The sequence below is a fragment of the Crocuta crocuta genome, unplaced genomic scaffold (genome assembly GCF_008692635.1).
Source record: "Crocuta crocuta isolate KB4526 unplaced genomic scaffold, BGI_CrCroc_1.0 scaffold145, whole genome shotgun sequence".
NCBI classification, from domain to species: Eukaryota; Metazoa; Chordata; class Mammalia; order Carnivora; family Hyaenidae; genus Crocuta; species Crocuta crocuta.
Window position 1 is genome coordinate 2,897,333 of NW_027530857.1, and position 19,559 is coordinate 2,916,891.

A 19,559-nucleotide genomic window follows, 5' to 3' on the forward strand; every position below is an offset into this window, starting at 1 on the left:
TTGAAACAGGCTCCAGGCTCTGAGCCGGCAGTCAGCACAGAGCCCGACGCGGGGCTCGAACCCACGAACCGCGAGATCATGACCTAAGCGAAAGTTGGACGCTTAACCGACTAAGCCACCCAGGCGCCCTTAAGCAAAGCAATCTTATTATTTCCAACCTATGGTAAGCTAACAAATGTGGGAGAGGGCCTTCGGCTTATCTGCTAAGAAACAGAAGAAGCACCATCCCCACATCAAGTGTTGGGATGGAAATGGAATCTTCTCAAGCACTTAAGGACTTGAAAACAGTTTACACTCAACAATTTTTAAACACACCACATCCTCCACACTATCACTCAGCTGTTCATTCAAAGCACTGATAAAGATTTACCAAGATAAACCTGAGCCCAACACTTGAGGTTAACAGGTTTTAGGTTATATTAAAATCGTTATGAACAAATTTTGAAAAAAGAACTGAAAACATTTGAAGGACAAAATGAAAGCAGACATACAATGGATGGGTATACTTAAACTATGTAAGTCTAGATAAATAATTTACGTGCAACCAACAGAATTAAGAAAGGAGGGGGGAGTGGGGGGGGGAGAACTCCCATCAAGTAATATCAGCTTAGGGGAAAGGAAAGCAGTAACATGACCAAGTTTTTGTCAGAGGAATAAGTGATCAGAGACAAAAAGCAAACCAGAAAACAACACAGTATCAAAAAACCCAATAAAAAAAAAAATCCCTCAAGGTTAATGCTTTATGTTGGAAGGTTGTCTATTATTCAGTTCCAACCCTCAATTTCAAAAGTGTCGTAAGAAAGGTGTCTGTGACTCGGAATCACTGAGTGATAGCACGTCAACAAACTCATCCTTCCTGACGTTTGTTTTCCCTGAACATTTTCAAATTGACAAGTGACAGATTTCGTCAAGATCATGACTCCCCACCTGGATCTGACATCTTAAAAGGAGAAAGAAAAACACATTCCTTTCCTATCACGGGAGTATATTCTGCAAAGACGCCAAAGAACCAGCAGTAAAAATAAGCATCAAGAACGTTCTTAGAAACAGCACCTGTAGGGGCACCTGGGTGGCTCAGTCAAGCGTCTGACTTCAGCTCGGGTCAGGATACCACAGTTCTGAATTCAAACCCCGGGTCGGGCTCTGTGCTGACAGCTCACAGCCTAGAGCCTGCTTCGGATTTTCTGTGTCTCCCTCTCTCTCTCTGCCCCTCCCTCTCTCTCTCTCAAAAATAGATATTTAAGGGGCGCCTGGGTGGCTTAGTCGGTTAAGCGTCCGACTTTCGCTTAGGTCATGATCTCGCGGTTCGTGGGTTCGGGCCCCGCGTCGGGCTCTGTGCTGACTGCCAGCTCGGAGCCTGGAGCCTGTTTCAGAGTCTGTGACTCCCTCTCTCTCTCTGACCCTCCCCTGCTCACGCTGTCTCTCTCTCTCCTAGAAATAAATAAAACATTTAAAAAAATAAATACTTAGAAAACAACAACAACAACAACAACAACAAATCCCAGCACCCCTAGCCTGTGAATGTGGATACCAGCCATTTTGCATCTTGTGAGGACCGAGAAGTTCTCTCCACGTTACAGACAGCCTGGACAGACATCACAAACGTGTGCAAGGAAGGATTCCGAACGTCCTTGTGGCTTTGTTTGGGGAGCAGTGTGAAGAAAATCAGACGAGTGCGAAGCCGTCTGGGTTCTGAGGGCTGTGCTCACTGAGTGATCAGAGGAGGCTGGGATCCAGGCCGACAGTCATCCAACAGGCGACATGTGCAAAATAAAACAATCACCAAGGAGAGAGGGGGGGAAAGTGGAGAGCAAACTAGCAGATTTCCCTTTTTCATCCCAGTTTTTGTTTTTATTAAAAACACAAATAAGGCACCCAAGTGTTTTCAGAAAATGACTACTCTGCTTTATGAGGCATATATTCAACATCTTGCATTAACCAGAGTATGCATGAGTGCCTGCTGCATGGCGAGGAGAATTCCCTTTGGAAAGGACTTCCGTGCCCCGCCCCCAGGGCTGGCATTCGGGTGGAGGCCAAACCCATGCACCTGTTCCTCTGGTCCTGTCGGAAAAGGATCCTTTACAGGAGAAAATCCCCAGCACCTGAGCGTAGCAAAACTACTGCCCACAGACACAGCTCTCCCGTCCAACTTAAACATGACCTCCCCGGCAGGACACCTTAAATCTGGCTCTTAACTCCCACTTGCTGTAGTTCCTAGTAATTGTGCTCCGGGGTCCCTAACCCAGGGGACAAGTGTCATTGGGATTCTGCTCATATCTGCCCGAGCCCATCAGCAAGAAGGGGTTTCACTGGGTTCACTTCTATCACTATATGAGGCAAGGCGTTGTGCTCTGCCTTTGCTGAATCAATTTTAAAATAAGCCCCAAACCTGGGGTGATTCTTCACTCTGTGATGGCAGGACCGGGCCATTCCCCTCCGGTGTGCACTCTCCCTGCATCCCTTCCACCCACTGACCCTTCCAATTCCCGCCATTCTTGACCTACGGACTCCTTTGGCCATGCAGGAGTTCTGGATGGTACGTCTATGAGTTGGGGGAGGGGGGGGGAGGTTGTCTGCTTGTTCCTTAAGAGCTCACAATAGGATTTCAACCAACAGCCAGATTTGGGAACCACTGGACCTTCCCCACGTTCCATTTTTACCAGTTGTAGTAGCCTAGTCCGTCAGTTCGTGCTTCTGAATATCCCACACCCACTGCAAGATGCGTGTTTACTCCTAAATTAGGGTAGAGCTCCTGGACTCAGCGCGTGACCTTTGGATTAAGCAACACGCGCAAAGTCTTCCTCAAATGTTACTCCTCCATTCATTCTATTTGTTCAACAACGAGTATTTACTTAGTTTCTTCCCAGGGCTAAGGGACTCTTGATTTCACAGAAACGATTGCCCACTAACACTGAATCTTGAACTCTTTCCTCCAGGGAAGATTTTTAAAGCACAGAGCAATTATGTAGGATTCCAATTCAGGACAAAGTGGGTGGTACCTTACATTTTTAGCTCTTAAGTGGGTCCTCATAGCCATACGTAGCCCGAGTGTGGAGATTACACACTAAATTTACAACAAGGCTCATCTATACAGTGTAATTGTGGATTTCTAAGTTTTCGTCGCCAAGCCACAAGAAATGAGGGAGCTATTCAGAGAAGTGGGTTAGTTTAGCCAATATTCTGTTGTCTCTAAAGTCAGATTTCAGTTAATGAAATTCCAAGGAAGAAAAGGTTGCACTCCTCTCCCTACAGATTTGTGGATTGGATATTCTCTGCAATTCCTGTTGAACTTTTTGCCTCCTGCCCCCCTCCCAAGGGTGACAGACACCCTTGACCGTTGTCGAGGCTTTTCAAATACACCCCCCCTTGGGTGGGACACACTTGTGCACCTGGGATCTTCATTAGCTCTGCCTGAGAATCTCAATAGAAAAATGGCCATTAGTAACGCATGGAAAATAAAAGGACAGGGGGACACTTTAAGAGTGAAAACCACAGCTCCTCTGAAAACAGCAAGTCCTAACACCGAACAGGATCTAGTTCGGTCCGTGTGGAGGAAAACGGGGTCTGTAAACTACAGACAAATCTAATGTAATGCACTTGCTCAGAAGCTCTAGAACAACATCCGGCTTTTGTTCACGTCCATAAGCATCTGGGAGGGGGGTCGGGGAAAGAACCCACAACACATACAGAGGAAGCTACTAAAGCACGGACTTCTAATTAGATCCCTAACATCACTGGAGGAAAAGGAAAAGGGATCTGTCTACCATTTCCTTAAAATCTGCTACTGCTTTATCTGAAACCTTCCAACATCCCAATAGGGCAGTGTACTTGGGTTCAAAAGTTCAGCAGTGTCTGGAGAAATGGGGACCCTGGAGGAGAGGACAATCTGGGGGCTGCAGTTGAAAGAAGGGTAACTGGATCTTGCTCCTCCCACTCAGACCATCTGCAAATCGCGGGTGGGGGAGACTGCAATCATGCTGACCTTCGGGCCCAGGATTAGGTTTCCTGCTAGTGAAGCTTCCTTTCCTTTGGTCTGCAGACAGCTGTCACGTGACCGGGGGGGGGCGTGCCTGCAACCAGGCGGACTTCAGGCCCAGGCCCAGGATTAAGTTTCCTGCTAGTGAAGATTTCTTCCCTTCGGGCTGCAGCCCGCTGTCACGTGACCAAATGGCAACCTGGGCTGGGAGGGAGGGGAGGGAGGGGAGGGAGCAGAGGCANGTTTCTTCCCTTCGGTCTGCAGACCAGCCCGCTGTCACGTGACCAAATGGCAACCTGGGCTGGGAGGGAGGGGAGGGAGCAGAGGCAGCCAGTCCCTCGCAAAAGGGCTGAACGGATCGCAGAGCTGGAGGATTCATCTCCTTCAAAAACCTGTTCCTGAAGGGCTTTCGCATGTTTTTATCACCCTTGTTTCAGATCACAGATAATTAAAGCCTGTCAGGGAGCTCTACCCTGGAAAATAGACCATCCCTATGACTCACGTGAGCCCCTACGAATGAATGGGCCTCATTGTCTCCTCTTTTTTCCCCTCTGACCCCGAAGGCCTCAAAATCTATGGTTTCTCAGCTTGCTGAAAACAAGGAGAACTCTGAAAAGTAACACGGCCCCTCCCTCGAACAGCAGACACGGCTGCAAGGCAGACATGGGTTGCACCTGCCTGCTGGGCATTTTGCTAATCCACCAACGGCACCCATGGCTTTCATAAAACCACCCTGGCCAGCCACTTCACCAGTGCCGGGGTAAACCCGAACATGCCCTCTACCTAGGAGCACACTGACAAAAGAGCCCATCTTTCAACAGTTACACAGAAAAGCCAAGTATTTTAAAGAAGGCTAAGGCCATAATGGCTAAAATTCCTAATGAAGAATCACGGCTTTCCCTCAAAAGGACAGTTCATTTCATTTTAAGAAAATACATACAACTATAGGTACATAAAACACTTCCCAACGGTTCATCGAAACTCCACATGCCTCCTTCCATCAGGGTCAACCCGTAGGGCTGGAGGATGGGGAGACCTTCCCCGTCCTCTGGGGGTCACGGATCAATGCAAGGGTCACACGGTTGCTGGGCAGTGGCTTTCCTTCTGAGAATGTCAATCAATCCCGCAGAGCAAGAATGCGATTGGATCTTACACACACGGGGAACCCGGCCATGACACAAGTGTGACTCTCCTGCTCACACAGCAGCACGAGATTAGACGACCATGAGGTGGATAAGGACGCCAGTGTAGACTTGACCGCACAGTTATCAGAGGTAGCGAAGGAAAATTAGGATTTAGGAATAATAAAGCAAGCGTCTTTCATTACCACTCATATCCCTCCCGGACCCACAAGAGCAAACCTTGACTGTGAGCATACGAAGACATTTAAAGGCTGACAGACAGACATTCCTTCCCATCTACTGCATTAGCACTTAATATGGGTAAATGTCAACTGTTGGTGCCCAGGTGTTGAGAAGCAGCTGCCTCACTTTTCAGCAGGAAGACGAGACAGGCTGAATACCTGTGGTTCATTACAGCAGGGCTCCAGTGAAGGCCCAAACGACTCTGAACACACCAGAGATATAATTCTTTCAAAGTGCTGTGACTGAAGTGCCTCATTTTAGATTACAAAATGGGTTTTTATACATTTCAGCTTTAAAAAAGAGAAAGAAAGAAAACAGGCAGATCAGTTTATTTTCTGAGCACAGTATTAATGACAAGATGACATCACCGACAGCCAATCAGAAAGCTCTCTGGTGTCTGGTGTTCTAACACCATTTCATATTTATGGATAAGCACCAGAAGGGTGTCAACCCTACGCTGCATTTCCCTCCCTACTCACTTCTAAATAAAGTGCCTGCTTTCATTCAGCAGCCAAACTGCCAAAAAAAAAAAAAAGAAAAAAAGAAAAAATAAAAAAACCTTCTCAGTGGCTCTTCCTCCCTGTCCCAGCCAGTTTCCAATCCCCAAACAATAAGTGGAAGGCGGGGGAGAGTGGCTGGAACCTTGTGGCACTGCTTCCTGCAGAGCTGCTCAACATGCCCCCGAACAACGGCCCTTCACTGGCCGACCAAAGCCAAGGAGTCATCTTTGAAAGCCCAGGACCAGGAAAGACTTTACGGCCACCGACAGGGTCAAGGCTCTCTGGACTCAAGAAACAAATGCAATCATTTTCCCTACCTTTTTTTTTTTTTTTTTTTTTAAATAGTATCTACTCACACTACGTCCTGCCCCTCTGAAGCCATTTTGAAGACAGAAGTGAGGCAAGTCAATTCCCAAGTGGTTAATCCTAGGCCAGGGCAGACGCAAGGAGTCTGGGAATTCAGCTTCCCACCCTCAGACCGACGGAGGTGAAGCCCGACCACGGACCCCAGGAGAATGGGGCCACGGGGACCCCGTTCTCAAGACTGGTGCTGACTGCTGAGCTGCTTGGAAACATGGTGGCCAGAGCAGGAACATGGCCCAGATTGGTCTTCAGACTGAGATCACCCATCTGTATGAATAGAAATTGATGATGCAATTCATATTCCAGGCAGCACAGAGGAGAGGTTTCCGGCCCCCACGACAACTCCCTGCCCCGGCCCACTGCAGCATGCTCTCGGCCCTCCCACTTCTCCCCAGGCCCTGTCAAGAAATGGATATTCTTTCCCTTTCCACACCTCTCACCATCTGATGATCTATCAAGAGTGCTGGATCAAAACCAAGCCCAGGATTCTAACACGTAATAAATATGCCTGGCCACACAGCAAAGAGGACAGAATTTGGCATGCCGGCCTAGAGCCAGAGTGACACAACTTGAGCGGATGGTCCTTTCCTACACATTTAACAACGAACGAGGAGGAAAAACAATGTCTCCGCTCAAAGCATAGTCCAGGTCTACGAGCTTCCCTGGGCTTGGATCTCACCACCTCGCATGCCAGAAACAGGCCAATAGAGTCATTACCCTCTTCCTTTTCATTATCAGCTTCCTTCAAAGCTAAACTCAAATGCAAAGGGGGAAGAGGAATTGGTGCCCTGTTTGGGGGCCAGATAAACAGAATCTTCTAACTGTGCTTACATGTACCCATCGATTATACACAAAGATTCTCCCTGAGACATGGGGGCCCATACAAACCAGGAAGATCACCATAAGAGGGGAAAACAGTTGGGTGCGAAGCAAAGAATCTGACCTAGGAACCTCCAAATCCTTAGGCCATATGAGCCATAAGGGAGGGGAAAATGGGGAGGGAAGGGAGTTTTAGGTGTCTTATTTAAAAAAAAAAAAAAATTCCATGGCTGGGGGCGGGGGGTAGTTTCTTTTGTCCCATATGCTAAGCAATGGGTGTTCTGTTTTGCAAAGTTCTAAAAATTCACCAAGGCAAAAATCAAAAGCAAGACGTGAAAATCTGAGCTCTCAGAAAAAGAACAAATCAAAAGGCAGGATGTTGGGATCATGAACCCAAAAATAAATATTTATGTCAATGTTTCAAAAGGGCGTTCTCCGCAATGCCCTTTCCTAAGACAAACAGACTCCTTTCCAAAACCCACCTATTAGAAGGCCGTGTTACGACCCTCTAATCATGGAGCCCCACGGTAGTGGGCAGAAGGGAAGAACGAGCTTGGATCCCTGGAAAACCATTTGCATGTGGTTTTACTTGTCTTCGATGGGGGTGGCAAGTTGGCAACAACTTTCCCTCCCTAATTACGCTTAGTTTAGAATTTTCAATTTTATATCCCCTCAGCACAAACCAACTAACAACTGCAGACTGTGACTGTCTGGCAATAGGAAAAAGTCCATTGTTTTTGCCTTTTTTTTTTTTTTAAACTGTCACTGATACATCGTCCATAGGTAGCTAATCATGTTGACAGAATTAGCCTCCAAGAGGCACCACAGGCGGTGGTAAGCATCTGGAGGCCCGGATCTGCCAGTGACACGTGGGCACAAAGGTGTGAACAAACGCAGCCAGGTACAAGAGGCACTGCGACCTCATCAACCAAAACGATGAATTTCATGATCAACTCTCTCCCCTTACTCCTATTTTCCATGATCATCACCCTGCTCCTTCCGACCCCTTCTCCCCCCCCCCCCCCCCCAGTTCCTCAAAGGGAAGACTGTGGCTTCTACTTCTTCAATCTCAGATTCAAATCCAACAGATTCACCACACAATTATTCAAGTCAGAAATGGCAGGTTGAATCCGGACTCCACGTCCGAGTGCAGAGGCTGCAGCCACATGGAGATCACGTCATTTTGGAGGCCAATTGCCCAGTGAGCTCATCCAGGAGACACACGTGAACCTGGATTCTATTTTTCACCAGTGTAGAAAGCCCTCCTGGGTGTTGATGGATCAGCGTCCTTACTAGGAATTCGTTTTCCTCAGGATTACCAACGAGGTGGCATGTAAGCTACCTCATGAGGTGTCCTTGGTACCTTCCTCTCGTCCACTCTTGGTCTATTCGTTCAAATGAGTCAATGCCCTTGTGTATCTATTATTTTTTTTTTTTATTGTCATCTCCCTGTGGAATCACAGCATCACATCTGCTTCTGTAACTCAGGAGAGGAAGTTTAGAAAAAGTATCGGGGCACCTGGGTGGCTCAGTCAGTTAAGCATCCGACTTAGGCTCAGGTCATGATGTTGTGGTTCGTGGGTTTGAGCCCCGCATCAGGCTCTGTGTTGACAGCTCCGAACCTGGACTGTTTCAGATTCTGTGTGTGTGTGTCTCTCTCTCTCTCTATCTGCCCCTCCCCTGCTCACCCTCTGTCTCTGTCTCAAAAATAAACATTTAAAAAAAGTAAAAAAATGTATATGGAAGGGATATTCCCAAAACAGGACAAGGCATTAAGTACAACCCTCTTTTCTTGCCTCCCCCCACCCCCATAATCCCCTAAGTCCATTTCTTCCACTCTTCAACAACAGCAAAAAGTAGCTTGGGACAAATCGATGTTCCAATTCCACATGGGCACAGTTTTCATTAGGCATTTGACGGATGCCACAAATGAAGACACGTTTGAGATTTTAGCAGAAAAACCTAAGTATCATTCAAAAGACTCATTTTTAGATGCCTTGGCAACGTGAGGGTGGGCATAGGGGAGATGCCTCTTTAAGTCACTACAAATCACTCCTTATACACAACACAGGAACAGTGTAGCATTTTTAAATATAGAGAAAACAAACTCAAAGACAATTTTATAGAAGTAGGGGCACCGGGGTAGCTCCATCAGTTAAGTACGTTGGCCCTGGCCATGATCTCATGGGTTCCTGGGTTCGAGCGCAGAGCCTGCTTGGGATTCTTCATTTCCCTCTCACTCGGTCCCTTCGCTCTCGTGCTCTCTCTCTCTCTCTCTCTCTCAAAATAGATTAATAGCCAAGGCGGTATCAAGATTATGAGGGTCAAAAAGTAAACACTAAAACAGCACTTTGTTTTTAAGATTCTAGTCTGACAAGCGCCAACCTGACTCCCCGTTCCCTAGATGCACAATGCAAACACCCCATTTTCCCAAGCCTGTAGAGTAGACCTATGTTTACCCAACATCCTGTCCCCCAAAACAGGAAGTGAATCACAGAGCTGAGGAACTGCTCTACGATCTTCAAGGGAAAAAACTCAAGAGTTAACTTTTTATTCTGAAACAATACAATCCAAGATAGGTCATTATGAACAGAAGGAACAATTTGACTAAGTCCATTCTTACAAACGTTTCGTCTAAATAGGCTGCGTCTTGATTCATAGGATTTGGTTTCTGGGTAAAAGAAGGTCTCTTTTTGGGAGCAATGGATTCACAGCCATACTCTGTCCCTTTCCCAGTTAACAGGCTGTGTCTGCATAGGATGGATAGAACATCCATTACAGACGACAGCAAGACAGGGGCGCCTTGGGGGCTCAGTCGGTTAAGCATGCGAATCTTGATTTCAGCTCAAGGTCACGATCCCAGGGTTGTGAGATCAAACTCCGAGTGTCCAGCAGCACACTGGGTGTGGAATCTGCTTAAGATTCCTTCTCTCCGTCTCTCTTCCCCCAACCCCTTGCTCACACTCTTAAATAAGACTACAGGAAGACAATTACATCATTACAGGTCCGGTTTGGCACACACAGAAAATAAGTGAACAAGTATAGAAGATGACCAGGCATGGTTATGGTAGAGTTAATAAGCCCATTTCTTAATAGGTCCAGAAGTTCAAGGTCTTCAAGCATTTCTCCTGGTTTCTGTTTACTGGGTTTCCTTCTTACATTTTATCTAATTATACCTAAGCCACTGGATTTGGAGAGAAGGCTAGGATCGGAATTTCATGAAAACATAAAACTATTACCAAGACACTTACCTACCCAGGCATACAATCCCAACTGACAACCATCATGCTTCAGGAATCCAAGGGGCCTACCCTGGCATTCCCAGCACTTAACTATTCAGTACAAAACAAAATGGCTATGCTTGAAATTATCTTCTAAATTACTGAAAGGGGAAAAAAAATAACCTCAGGTCATATTCAGAGGCCTGGCTAATCCTTGCCTGCAAATCAACACTGTCACATCAACAGCTAAAGATCTGTACAAAGAATTCCTTAGACCATTTGCCTACCCTGGTAATGTAGAAGTTTAGGTACCTCCTCCGGTACAGGAAGAATTTTGCATTATAATAATGATACGTTGTTATGCCTTAAGTTTGTGTGACCCCTTTCTTAAAACTGGAGTCCTATTTTGAGTAATAGAGCAAGAACACACATTGGCAAGGATTAATCCCAAGCAAGGACACTCTCAGGACCACTCGACAGGGCTGCACAGGCTCTGCCCTAGAAGATCATGCCCTGCACCGAGGGGGTGGATGAGAACACGCAGCCAGCCCCCACCTGCTCACCAATCACGTGCTCTGGAACCAGCAGAGGCTTTTTTGTAATATTTTTTATTTGCTTTTTTCTTTGGAAATGTGTTGAGAGTGCACTTGGATGTGTGCATGAGCAGGGGAGGGGGGCGCTGTGGAGTGTAGAGGATCCCAATCAGGCTCCACCAGATCAGCACAGAACCCAATGCCGTGCTCTATCTCACCAACCGTGAGATGTTTTTTGCATCCCTGTAACTGAGATAACAAAACTAGGGGTGCTACTTCATTGCAGGGATGTCTGGGGATTACAAACAGGTTTTTCTCTCTCTCTCTCTCTCTCACACACACACACACACACACACACACACACTCTGCCTCTAACAAACCCAAAAAGGAATCACTTACGTTAAGCCCCATGTCACTATAATCAGACACGGTTTACAGTTGGGGTTCTCACAGGGAATCTTAGACCAGTCAGCCAAGCATCACCAGCTCAGCCCTAGCCAGGTACCTCCCCACCATTCTCTAAGGAAAGTGACTTAGTAATAACTGGTCTCCTCCCACCCCCACAGTACAACTTCCTGTTTCCACTCCTTTCTGCCTATAAAAGTCTTTCCTTTTGTACAGCTCTTCAGAATTCCATTCTGTGTGCTAGACTGGAGACTGCCAGATTCACATCAATGTTTGCTCAAACCCTGAGTTTTAATAAACGTGTTTGACTTTTAAAACATACAGACATAGGGGTGTCTCAGTGGCTCAGTCGGCTAAGTGTCCGACTTTGGCTCAGGTCATGATCTCACAGTTCATGGGTTCGAGCCCTGCGTTGGGCTCTGTGCTGACAGCTCAGAGCCTGGAGCCTGCTTCAGATTCTGTGTCTCCCTCTCTCTCTGCCTCTTGCCTGCTCACGCGCGCGCGCGCTCTCTCTCTCTCTCAAAAATAAACATTAAAAAAATATATATACACATATGTTCTACACATGTTTATCATTTCACTTTCAAAATCCGAGTCCACCCAACCATACAGCGTGTAATCAATAGACGTGAAGACCTGGAGCTCAGCCACCTACTACTTCGTAGGGTCTCTACAAATGGACCAGAGGCTCAATTATTTCAAGGGAGAGGAAAGCAGATCCACCAAGAATAGACAAAGATGAAACAAAGAAAAGAAATGGATAGGAAGTGAACAGAAGAAACAAGGAGGGCGCCTGGCTGGCTCAGTTGGTTGAGCGTCCGACTTCGGCTCAGGCCATGATCTCACGGTCCATGACGCCGCATCAGGCTCTGTGCGGACAGCTCAGAGCCTGGAGCCGGTTTCAGATTCTCTACTTCCCTCTCTCTCTGACCCTCCCCTGCTCACAGGCATTTCGCATATGCTTCCCACTGGTCACAAGCAGTGGGACAGACCCACAGAAATCCATCACCATTACGGGGGGAGAGAGATCTCCAGGTACCTGCTCTCCCCAGGACAGTCCTTCAGTGTCAAGTTGACCTGGGAATGAAAGCACATGACTGAATCACGCCAGTCATGTGGCGTATTCAGGTCACACAGCACCCTGCTCACCTGATGTGTGTCACTGCTCTTGCTCCTAACGTGGAGGTCAGGGGGCTGGTCTGAGGTCTCAAGCATTTGTTTCCCCCATGGGACATTTAGACACACAAGCCTGGAAAACTATCTTGAGATGAGAGGAAAATGCTCTCCCTTTTTCAAATGGACACCTTTCAAATATTAAGTATCACAGTCACAGACGGGCCTTTGCCCCCCGAAACTCCCCGAGTGATGGGTTTGCACTACAGACGGGTGTCCCCGCAGTACTAAGTAGAGGGAGCAGTTTGGGCCTCCAACCATAATCGCGAGCTTTGCTTCTTGGTGGCGTGAGAGAGAAACGGCGCCTTTTACAATGAAAAGGTCTGCTTCGGGTTCAACTCCCGCATACAAGCTTCAGTTTGTGGTGAAGCTTAACAGTCTCGTTATCACCCCTCACACGCTAGCACTTCTGGAGATTCAACGCTGGCCGACATAAGCCACAGCCAGCCCTGCACAAAGTAGCTTCAAGATGGGGGCCCTTCCCCTGAAGTCCATGCCCAGAGCCGGGCGCTTGGGGATTCTCAACTGTAAAAACACAATCCTCAGCAGTGAAAGCTGTACTAAGGACTGGAGACCTTGGGACTTCTGATGAAACACATATAGGGATGACCAAGAAAGCTCGCAAAAAGCACTGGCTCAGGATGTTATTAAGTTATCAGAAAGCAGCAGAGAAACACTCCCGATTTCGTGGAAGGAATCCCTTTACACGATCTCTCCTAATAGAGAGAGGTCAAGAGGAGGGCCAGACAAAGCAGCTGTGGTTTTTGACATAGGTGGTCAAAGCCTAAATGAAGGCATCAGTCTCACTGGTTATTTTTTTACATCTTATGTGCAAATCCCAACACAAAGGAGTAAAAAGTAAAGAACTGCATGGGAAACGACTCTTAAAGCTAGCATCTCCTTACTGAAGGTATCTCAACCCAAATGATCATCATTTCAAAGGTGTAAGTATGTGTATTAAGGTGGAAAACAGTGCAGAGTTTTATAAAAAGAAACAACATAAACCGGGGCACCTGGGTGGCTCAGTGAGGTGAGCACCCGACTCTAGTTTTCGACTCAGGTCATGTTCTTGTGGTTCATGGCACCAAGCCTTACGTCGGGCTTGACATGGACAGGAAGGAGCTTGCTTAGGGTTCTCTCTCCTCCTCTCTCTGCCTGTCCCCCAGCCCAACAAATAAACACTTAAACAAACAAACAAACACTGCTTTGGAGATCTTCATGATCACATCTCCCAGATGCAATTCCGGTAAACTGTACTCACTCTGCAGACCGTCAGCTGTTTTCCGTGTAACCTTCCTGGCCACATCCCAAATCGCGCCCATCTCTTTCAGGCACAACCCTGGTCCTAAAGTGCGCAGCAAAGCAAGAGGCAGCTTGTGCACCAGGTTTACGGGTTTCCCACGCTCTACCCCAATTAGGCTTATTCAAAGATCTAACTACGTTGCCTCTGATTTTCCCAGTCCTTCCGTCTTCAATCATCAGAGCCACCGTGCCTCCCCCAAGTGTCATGTTCTGGAAGGGAGATTCGCTTAGTAACGCAGAGGGGTGAACGCTAGTCCACAGACATATACTGCACTGAGTTCTGGACACTCCCTAGGCCATCTCCTCTCTGAAGACAGAAGCTTCAGCTCCCCCCTGCCTGGGAATGACTCCCTCACTCTAACCCCCAGGAGACGGCTCTTCTCAACTCAATCAATCACGTACGTGCATACTCAGATCCCAACTTACAGGGCAGACAGGACAAGAAGTCAGCGTGCCCAGACCAGCCCCGAAGTCCCGCCATCCCCCTGCTGAGCACCCTAGCTCCGTCTGTGGTCCCACCATCCACCCGGCCAGAAACCCTCTGCCATCACTTATCTCTCTTATTCCCCACATGCCCAATGTGGTATCGTTCTACCGTTTAATCATTTCCCTTTTCTGTGTATACCATTGCCAAGTTCCAAATGCCTTCATCGAGAGCATGACTAGAAGGACCGGTTCACAGCCCCCCCAGCTCAGGAGTTCTGGAGCCCCTAACTCCTCCAACCTTCCTTCCCAAGGCCCATCAGAAGATGGCTTCTAGCTCCAAAATCTACTTCTGTCCCTCAATTTCTCTACATTCTTTTTGTGGAAATGAATTTTTTTCAATGCTTTGTTTTTTGGGAGACCGAGAGCCAGACTGCCAGCGGAGGAGGGGCAGAGAGAGAGGGAGACCCAGAATCCCGAGCAGGCTCCAGGCTCCAAGCTGCCAGGGCAGAGCCCGACGCTGGGCTGAACCCACAAATTGCGAGATCATGACCTGAGCTGAGGCGGGACACTCAACTGGCTGAGCCACCCAGGTGCCCCAGTTTCTCTAAATTCTTAAAGGATTCTCCTTGGGAACAAACGTGAGCTCTCAAACGTTAGTGGGATAAGAATCAGGCCTATGTTGGGGACAGGAGACTTACCAGGGGTTCCAGAGTCTCCCACGAGGCAAGTCAGTAGTGACAGAGCACGGCCCCGGAACCTGTGCTTCCTATGCCCTCCAGGTGATCCTGGTTACCTGGTATGAGGGTGATGCTTTGAAATAAAGAGACCACAAGACACAGAGCTTCCCCTAACAGTGCACAAAAGGTGCTCCAACAGCCAGCCAGAGGTGGATGGGCTTGAAAGAAAATTCTAAGTCTCCCTCTGCCTAATAGGCTCTTCAGCTGTGAAACACAAGTCACTAGTATAACCTACCTGCATGCTCACTGCCTGTAAGCAGGGGAGAGAGGGAGGGAGAGGGGGCAGAGAGAACGTTAAGTAGGCTCCATGTTCAGCACAGAGCCTGGTGTGGGACTCAAGGCCACAATCCTGGGATCATGACCTGAGCTGAAATCAAGAGTCAGACTGGGCCACCCAGATCCCCCAGAATGTATAGTTTGAGAAATGTTGCTCATTTAAGTATTTATCCAGAACTATCCAGGGGGGTGTAATGAATCATCGTGAGGAGAACAGCAATGGATACAGATCAGGGTTTTCGCGGCTGACTCCAGTTCCGCAAGTGGGTTCTGCCACTGATGCGATTGTCCTGTATTGTGAACTTGCGGGACAAGCCCACAGAAACCCATGCGCCATCTTCCCAGTTTACAATTAGCTCTGTTCCCAGACAAGTCAGTGTGTGTAGCAAAGCCTAACCACAAACGCTTTGTGCCCCTATGTAAGGCCGTGTTACCTTCCAGCTCCAACACCAGATAGCAGGTCTGCTTTTAACCTTAGCAAAGAATCTGTGGAGACATTCGAGCATCATGTTCATACAGAACACGTTTTTGTGTACAGACTACACTGTGCACTACGAGATAGAAGCATCCTGGGCTCAGCTCCCTAAATGCCTGCTGGGCCCTCCAATCTTTAAGACGCTCACACGCACAATATCCCACGAATTTCCAAGACCCCAGGAGCTACCAGCCCTCAATCTAGCATTCTGTCCAATCTTTCCACGTGAATTACTATGACTATGACCTTCGGGTCTCTAAACCCTGCAGACCTTTGGCTCTCCCAGACTTCTGGCTGTAGTCGGGCTCTACTTCCCTTCCACTCTTTTTTTATAACAATCTCCTAATTTCCTTACCGTGGCGGCCATTCTTAGCTTCCTTTGCCTGTTCAAGCCCTTCACTGATGAGGAGATGGGCTCCAGGAAGCCTGGTCCAGTCACCCCACCCACAGTTTCAACAATTATCTAGTTACCTTTACCTCAGATTTGCATCTCCCACCCAGACCTGTGCTTTGAACCCCAAAGCTGTGAATCCAACCACCACTTAGCATCTCTGTTAGACCCATCAGAAGGGCCTAGCCACAGTGTTTCATCATCTACCTTCCATACCATGGTCACTTCCCAACTTGGCCTTCTTCTTCCCAACTTGGCCTTCCTCCTTCCTAGAAAATAGACCACCACCCATCTGATCATGGTGTAAACACCTCGAGACTGCCTCCCACATCCAGTCAGACAGAAAATTATACCGATTATCTGGTTTATTCACCAATTTTAGCACAGCACTTGGTATCAAGTAGGTACACGACGAATGTGTGTTACATGAACAAATGGCTTTCACAGCCACAGTGAACTTCTTGTAGACCTAGCTCTTCATACCCTCATACCACTTTCCAGGATACACCTTCCACATCAACACCCTACTTTCATTCCCTAAAGATTACAAGTGAGTGTTCTCAACTTCTCAGCCAAAATGCCACTTCCTGAGTATGGTTTCCTTTGACCTCTCAGGCCACACACTGGGCTCCTCCCCACCCGCTCTCACGTGACTACAGTGCCCTGATAACAGCATTACTGCCTTGCAATGGTGTGCCCGGAGGACATCCTTCCTTTGTATCTTAGCACCTGGCAAATAGGTAGGCTCAGCAAGTATTTGTGACTGATTTAATGGTTTAAGTTCTCTCTCCACCTACCTTATACTACCTCTTCTCCCCTGGCACAGGAGAACACAGCCAAAGGCACTTAAAAGAGAAGTGACTGATCCTGGCACATTCCCATGGCCATGTGGACTCCCACTCACACACCACGGTCTTTTCCCAGTCTTTTATTAGCAATGATAGCTTTGTTCCTTCTATTTCCCAAATCTGATACAAGCCACGTGGGGGACTGCAGGGAGAGGCACGTATACACATCCCCCACTTTGAGATGGTGGCCAGAGCCTTCCAGGTAAGGATCGACACCGCAGAGGTAGGTCTTTCCAACTGTGGGAAAAGTTGTTAGCAAGAGACTATAGGCACACAAAGCTATTCAACCACAAGGCTGGAGGAGAATCACAACAAACCAAAACTTAATTAGGGTTGAGGTTTCCCAGCTGAGATCCAGAGTAGGGATGGAGCTCCCAAGGCCATCACCAAGGAGCAAGTTCCATCCCAAGACCAAGGCCATCACCAAGGAGTAAGTTCCATCCCAAGACCAAGGCCATCACCAAGGAGCAAGTTCCATCCCAAGACCAAGGCCATCACCAAGGAGCAAGTTCCATCTCAAGACGACAAGCCTCTGAGACCACCAGAGGCACAGTCAGCAATATTTAGGATTTTTCACACAACCCAGCGTTCACAGCTTTTGTTACCCACCCCCATCCTAACTTCCAGGCATTGTTCAAAGTGAGGCTTCTAGCTCCTCCCTAACTCCTCTCCCCCCTCCATAAATTAATGAGAAGTTTTCTTAAAAAGTACATTCTCTTAAAGGCTCTGTTATTCTCAAGTTAATGGCTCTGACATGTAGCCAGGCCAAACAGTCACAGGCAGCTCTAACGCTTGCAACAGCTCCAGAATGCAGCCTCAAATGTCACCGAGTCCTACCCTGATCTTTCTTCCCCTTTGATTATCAGTGGCTGCCTTCCTTCCTCCCCTAACATTTTATAACAAACTCAAATGCATCAAAGAAACCGGTTAAGGATGTGAAGATTGAGAAATACGTTCCATCTTAATGCTGTGATCTTGTCTCTTCCTTCCTACGTCTTGTCTCTAAGAGAAAAGGACAAGAATAAATTTGATGCCACAGAAGAAAACAACACAATACAGCTGAGGCTACGTGGGGGAGGACCGTTTCTAAATGTCAGCACACTAATATTGAGCACACACTTACTCCAAGGATTGGGTCATATTTGTGACAGGGAATTTTTACAAGAAAAACAAGAGGACAGGAACATAACGGAAGGGTCTGGCAATCATGACCCAAAGGCTTCAAATCACCTTCCTAACTCACCTACCTACCCTACACCTAGTGAGGGGACTTAAGAAGATTCTAGGTGTACACACACACACACACACACACACACACACACACACAGCGTGCACAGGATACCACAATTCAACATACCCAACAAGGGTGCAAGGTCAGAACCAACAGTAATATTTGACACCCTAGGTCTCAAATGTAAAGTAATTAGACCTAAGTTTACAAATCCACTTACCTGGGAAATAAAACGCAAAATATTTCCTGGAAAAAAAGGAGTCCAAATTCCTGTTTCCATAATTTGACCCCCAAATCTGGGCTGACATCCCCAAATTTTAGTATCTAATATTCCCCTCAAAAAAATTAGGAGGAAGAGATAAAGAGCAAAGGGGAGGGACATTAAAAAAAAAGTTATACTTGCATCTCTTAACTGACCACGGCTAATCTGAACCAGCAGTTGTCAGAGTGTGTCAGTGTACACCTAACATATGGTGTCTATCACCGAATAGGACACAGCAATGAGACAGGTCATGAGAGCCCAACAGGAGGGGCAGATACCTAGAGAAGGGAGATTTTCTTACCATGCATGTATGTGAGAGGGAAGGGATTAGACCCTGAAAAGGCCTATTCTGCCTCGGCTGGGCTGCCTTTCTCTATGCATCATTAAAGAATTTTCATGTTTCCGAGATATTTCTGCATATGTTTATCTCATGTGATCCTACAGCATTGAGTAGGCAAACCCTGGTTACAGATGAGAAAACTGAGGTCCAAGAAAGTTACGTAACTTCCGACACACAGAGTGACCCACTGCCCCACTACAAATCTGCTCATTGGTTAGTAATAGGTGACATTTTTTGTAGAAGTATGGACTTAAATTTACAACGAGAAAAAAAAGGTGCAAGGAAATGAACACACAGTGAAGTCTTCCCCAAGTCAGGAATATCACAGATTATACGTAGATAAGTAGGTAGTTAGCTTGCTTCAATAGGGAAGCAAATCTACTTTCACATATTCTTTTGAGTCTGCCTCAGTAGCCTAGCTCCGTTTCCCAGCCCCACAAATTTTTGTCTAGGCCATGGTGCAGAGCTGATTCTGTTGTGATATTACTGGCGGTTATTCCAACTGAAAAGACGCTTCCCACAGTACAGCGTGCTCCTCGCCCATCCGTCTTACCAGGAGGTAAAAATGCGCCGGCATTCCATGAGAAGAAAGGTCTGGTGATATTTAATACGAACACAGACCTTTCTCTTCCAGCATGATTCATTGGGCACGTATCATTAAGGATCAAAGCACAGGCAAAGCAAAGAGTGGAGAAGCAACTCAAAAAAAACATCAAAGTTAATTATATTGGGTTGTCCCAATAGCTGTGACTCGCTCAATTAAGATGCTGCTTTGGCTAATCTCAAGTCAAGCTGTGCCTCTCAAGAAGTCAAGCAATAAAAGCAAAAGTCAAAACCTCTAAAGCTGAAGCGTGTTTTTCCCCTACTGAGGGCTCTGCATTTACCAGGGCCTCCACACCTCCGTTCAATGTCTAACT

The 19,559-nt window shown here is 47.2% G+C and overlaps 1 long non-coding RNA gene across 1 annotated transcript in view; it reads right to left on the reverse strand.

The window, feature by feature from the left end:
- Positions 1-19,559, reverse strand: part of LOC144235970 (uncharacterized) — a 459,372-nt gene that overhangs the window by 405,567 nt on the left and 34,246 nt on the right. The window lies entirely within an intron of this gene.